The sequence below is a fragment of the Nuphar pumila genome, chromosome 10, assembly GCF_984573655.1.
Source record: "Nuphar pumila chromosome 10, dmNupPumi1.hap1.1, whole genome shotgun sequence".
NCBI lineage: Eukaryota > Viridiplantae > Streptophyta > Magnoliopsida > Nymphaeales > Nymphaeaceae > Nuphar > Nuphar pumila.
Genome location: NC_143258.1, coordinates 28970554 through 28976307, shown reverse-complemented (window position 1 = coordinate 28976307; position 5754 = coordinate 28970554).

Below are 5754 nucleotides of genomic sequence, written 5' to 3'. Positions count from 1 at the left end.
GCATCAACTGTAGGACCAGAGCCATGAATCTCTCATTCGGCAATAGGAGGGTCAAGCTAAATGTTTTCAATGCCGCTATGGGACCAGCAGGAGACATGGACTGCTTCCATGTAGATGTTGCATAGGAGTTATTGGAGGAGCAACCCGATTTGTATATTACTGAGGATTCTTTAGATTTGTACCATATAGAGAAAAATAGTTGTATAGATAGCGTAGATGTGTCTAGAGTGTCATCAGAGAGACCATCTTGGGGAGCTATCATTGAACCTCTTCCACCACTTGCGGAGTCTCCCGCCAAATCTTCGATTGAGTCACCTCCGAAACTCGAGTTGAAACCCTTACCGGATTCACTCAAGTATGCTTACCTCAAAGATGATAAGACTCTGCATGTGATCATCTCATCCCTGCTCACTGAGGAGCAGGAGCAGAGATTGTTGACTATTCTGCGAGAGCACAAGGCAACGATTGGCTGGGGAGTTGCTGATCTGAAGGGGATTGATCGTTCATTCTGCATGCATAGAATCCATTGTGACAAGGAAGTCAAGCCGGTGCGAGATATGCAGAGAAGGCTAAATCCCAACATGAAGGAAGTGGTGAAGAACGAGGTGGTGAAGTGGTTGGATGCCAGAATCATTTACCCTATTTCTGATAGCCAGCGGGTCAGTCTGATTCAGGTTGTGCCAAAGAAGTCAGGACTCACTGTTGTGGAGAACGAGAAGGGTGAGAGAATTCCGATGATGACCACTATATGATGGCGAGTCTGCATCGATTATAGGAAGTTGAACATGGCAACTAGGAAAGATCATTTCCCATTACCGTTCATTGATCAGATCTTAGAGAGACTCGCAGGACAAAGCTACTACTGCTTTTTAGATGGGTACTCAGAATACAATCAGGTAGCTGTCCATCCTGACGACCAGGAGAAGACGACATTTACATGTCCTTATGACACCTTCGCATTCAGACGTATGTCGTTCGGGCTTTGCAATGCCCCAGCAACTTTTCAGAGGTGCATGCTTGCTATCTTCTCAGACATGATAGATGATGTGATGGAGGTTTTCATGGATGACTTTTCAGTTTATGTCTCTTCATTTGAAGGTTGCCTCCAAAAACTTACTCGAGTACTGAGTAGGTGTGCGGAGACAAATCTTGTCCTGAGTTGGGAAAAGAGCCACTTTATGGTCCAGGAGGGGATTGTGCTTGGACACATTGTGTCCAAGCGAGGCATTGAGGTTGACAGAGCGAAGGTGGAATTCATTTCTCGTATGACTCCACCCACCTCTGTGAGGCAGATTCGGTCATTTTTAGGGCATGCAGGATTTTATAGGCGGTTCATAAAAGATTTCAGCAAAATCTCTCGACCACTTTGTACTTTATTGGAGAAGGACCAACCCTTTGTTTTTAGCGAGGATTGTATGAAGGCCTTTGAGATTCTCAAAGAGGCCTTGATTATTGTGCCCATTTTGAGACCTCCAGATTGAACTCTCCCATTTGAGATTATGTGCGATGCATCTGACTATGCTATGGGGGCTATATTAGGACAGCGGATTGATAGAAAGCCCTATGTGATTTACTACGCAAGTAGAACTCTGTCTGATGCTCAGATGATATATACCACAACAGAGAAGGATCTACTTGCTGTAGTGTTCTCATTAGACAAGTTTAGGTCCTATTTACTCGGTTCGAAGGTGGTTGTCTATTCTGACCATGCTGCATTGAAATATTTGTTGAATAAGAAAGACACCAAACCGAGACTGATTCGTTGGGTTCTACTACTACAGGAGTTTGATCTCGAGATTCAAGATAAGAAGGGAAGCGAGAATGTAGTAGCAGACCATCTTTCTAGACTGATCGTGGAGACCACGCAGGATCAAAGGCCGATCAGTGATTCTTTCCCCGACGAGTAGATCATGTCAGTCAGGACATCGCAATTACCCTGGTTTGCAGATATTGTGAACTATCTGGTTTCGAGGCAGATACCTGAGCATTGGAATAAGAATAAGCGCGAGAGATTCCTATCTCAGGTGAGGCACTATTATTGGGATGGACCAGAGTTGTTCAGATACTGTGCAAACCAGATCATTAGGAGATGTGTTCCGGAGGAGAAGTACGAGTCCATTTTGAGTTTTTCCCATTCATTAGCTTGTGGAGGGCATTTTAGCAGTAGAAAGACGACTATAAAGGTTTTGCAGTTCGGATTTTATTTGCCCACACTCCACAGGGATGCACATGAGTTTTGTAGGCGTTGTGTTAGATGTCAGCAGATTGGGAACATGTCCAAGAAGGACATGATGCCCTTGCTCCCGATCTTGATAGTCAAGATTTTTGATGTTTGGGGCATTGATTTCATGGGACCATTCCCGCCTTCATTCAGAAATTTATACATTCTTGTGGCGGTTGATTATGTGTCCAAGTGGGTCGAGGCTGTGGCAACCAAGACCAATGATCATAGAGTGGTGCTTAAGTTCATTAAGCATAACATTTTCAGTCGTTTTGGTGTGCCACGTGCGATGATTAGCGATGGTGGCAAGCATTTTAGGAATGTGCAGATAGCTTCTCTGCTGAGAAGATATTCTGTCAATCATAGATTCACCACTTCGTATCATCCGCAGACTAGTGGATAGATAAAGGTGTCAAATAGGGAGATTAAGCGGATTTTAGAGAAAACAGTTCGCCCGGACCGCAAGGATTGGTCCCAGTGCTTAGATGATGCACTTTGGGCATATAGGACTGCATTTAAGACTCCCATTGGCATGTCCCCGTATCGCCTTGTATTCGGGAAAGCATGCCATCTTCCTGTCGAGCTAGAGCATAGAGCGTATTGGGCTATCAAGAAGTTGAATTTTGACCTCGCCCAGGCTGGCAAAGCGAGAGCACTGCAACTCTCAGAATTAGAGGAACTCAGGAATGATGCGTATGAGAATGCCAAATTATACAAAGCTCGCATGAAAGCATTTCATGATAAGCACATTGTCAGAAAAGTGTTTGAGCCGGAGCAGAAAGTGTGGCTATATAATTCTCGTTTGCATTTATTTCCAGGGAAGTTGAGATCGAGATGGACAGGACCGTACATTGTAAAAGAAGTATTTCCACATGGAGCAGTTACTTTATTCAATCCTATGACCCAAGGTACATTCAAGGTTAATGGGCAAAGACTGAAGCCCTTCATTTCAGATTGCTTGCAGAATGGTGAGTGTGAGATAGTGCATCTCACGAAGGCATGAGGATTCGACCAGAGGGATGTATCATATGTACATTAGTTTTGTTCTTCATTTTAGTATTTTTCTTTATTTCAATATTTCATTTCATATGTGCTGACATTTATTTTTGATCTATGCAGGATGAATCTAACACTTAGTGTATCAATTACCAGGTACAGGGCAGAGCTTTCAAAGAATTCAGAGATCAGATGAAATTAAATTTTAGAAGCCCAGAGCAGATCAGGTTGTATCTATCCTTTCTCCCTTATTTATTTTCCAGTCTTTTAGTGTACATTTGCATTGCATTTTTATATATTTTGTATGCCACTAGGGATAGTGTCATTCAAGCATGGGGGGGGTGGTTTAGATGCACACTAAATTTTGTTTTTTTTTTATGTCTGGTAGCTAAGGTAGGCATTTGAGAACAAGTTGTAGCATATATGATTGTTTTTGGCATATTCTAACAGTTAGAAATTTTTAAGCCCCATGTAATTTTTTTTTTCTCTGAACTGATTCAAATAGAGTAGTGATTTATGAGAAAATTCAAATAAAAGATAGTATTTGATTGTTAGAAAAATTTGAATCACTTTAGTATAAGTATGCACAGTATGTTTTGTGAAAGAAATAAGCAATGGAAATATGTTTTTGAAAAAATGAGTTTAAAAGAATAGAGCTATGTTTAGTTGTTGATGTCTTCGGGCATCCTAGTAGTGGAACTCAGACACAAGATGAAGTGTTTGGGTCTCTTGACGAAAAGGATAACGAAGAAGATCATCCTCTTGTCTAGTCGATATATGTGGCCTTTGTAGTTCGAGTAAGTAGAATCTGAAGGGTGTTTTACACCTGGTGCCCCAAAGCCAGCTGGTTTGGGAGTCACCGGTTCGAAAGTTTGTTACATGGACTGCATAGAAAGCCTAAGAGATAGAGACATTGCACATGACGAGAGGAAGACTATACGTAAACTATTAGAATAGAAGGTCTAGTGACTCGAGCAATTAAGTCTGAGGGATACTTTGTATCTAGTGCCCTAAGTTCGGCCGACTTGGGAGTCACTGACCCAAAGCTCGCTACACGGGTCACGAAAACTGACTATTTGAAATAGTGCTCATGTGAGAAAAATGTTCAAGAGTGAGAATTGAAAAAAGGGTGAAAATTGAAAATCCAGGAAAGAAAAAGAATGTGCTGAATGAGAAAAAATTCATTGCTTAGGAATATGTGTGCATTACTGTGCAGAAAATATACAAGTAAGGATAGATGAGTAAAACATGATAGTACTTGACTTTCTGAGAAAAATCATAGATACCTACAATTTTAAAAAAGTGAAGGAAAAAGAATTTTTACTGTGGTGGCATGAGATTTCTGAATTTGTTTTTGAAAATGTCAATTACATGAAATATTTGTTCCAACTATTTTCTTAATTGCCTAATTTTTTTGAAAAGTCATTCCTGCATTTCATTGATGTTTGTGGGTAGCATCTCTGCAAACCCTCACGAGACCTTACTCGTCCACTGGTGTAAGCCAGGGGTTTAAAGGGCTTGTTGCATATGCTAAATGCAACCATGATTCCTACGAAAGTGAGTTAGTTTTTTATGCATTCATGTTTAGCATTTCTTGTTTCTGTTGCATAGCATAATTAGGGTTTGTTAAGGGACTAACAAACATTCAAGCATGGGGGTATTTGATGATGCATGAAATGCACATCATGTTAATAAGTTTTTCATGCATTTTGTAATGAGTTTAAGGTTTTAAACCCATGTTTAGATGCATTTTGATAGTAAGGGGTTATTGTTCGAATTTCAGAGAAATCAGAGTTAAAATGAGAGAGTTATGGTTATTTCAGTGTTCAGGCACAGATTTTGAGGTGGATCAGATCCATATCCGACCCAATTAGGCTATTTGGACCTTGGATCAACCTTTTGAAAGCCCAAAATCCAGCCCACACGCATATCCATATCCATTTCAAAAAGTTTTGCAGAAAACCCCCTCAGAAAGTGGCGCCTAGTAAAATATTTTTTTATAACCTTGTTTTTGAAATTCCAAAAAGTATAAATATACTTTTTAGAAGAACCCTAGGTGTCTTTGGCATTGAGATTGGCGCCCCCCTACAGTGAATCTAGCTCCAGCCCATTCTAATCTTCCATTCCACTCCATTGGCCATTGAAGATCAAGTTCATGCTTGCAATCCAAGCATTTTCTTATCTCCCTTTTCAATTCTTGTCGTTTTTTCTTCCTCCTTGTTGTGATTAATCACCATTGTTTGTATTTTTGCAGGTGTAGCAGAGGTGGAGACCATCTATCTTGCTTGGAAGTGCGCAACACCCCAACAAGATGAGCCGGCACTACCTCCATCCGGTTTTCTGAGCCCTTCGATCGCGAATCGGCACCCGTTCCATCTTCGGTGGAACTCCAACGTGTTGCAGCTGTGGAAATACTGTCGTGGTGATATTCCAGCATTCTTGAACCGTTCGGGACGTCAAATCAAGGCCATTGTTTGCTCTCTTCTTCCTCACGATCGTCGGATCGCCCTTGAGGTAGGTCTTCTTCTATCTTTTCT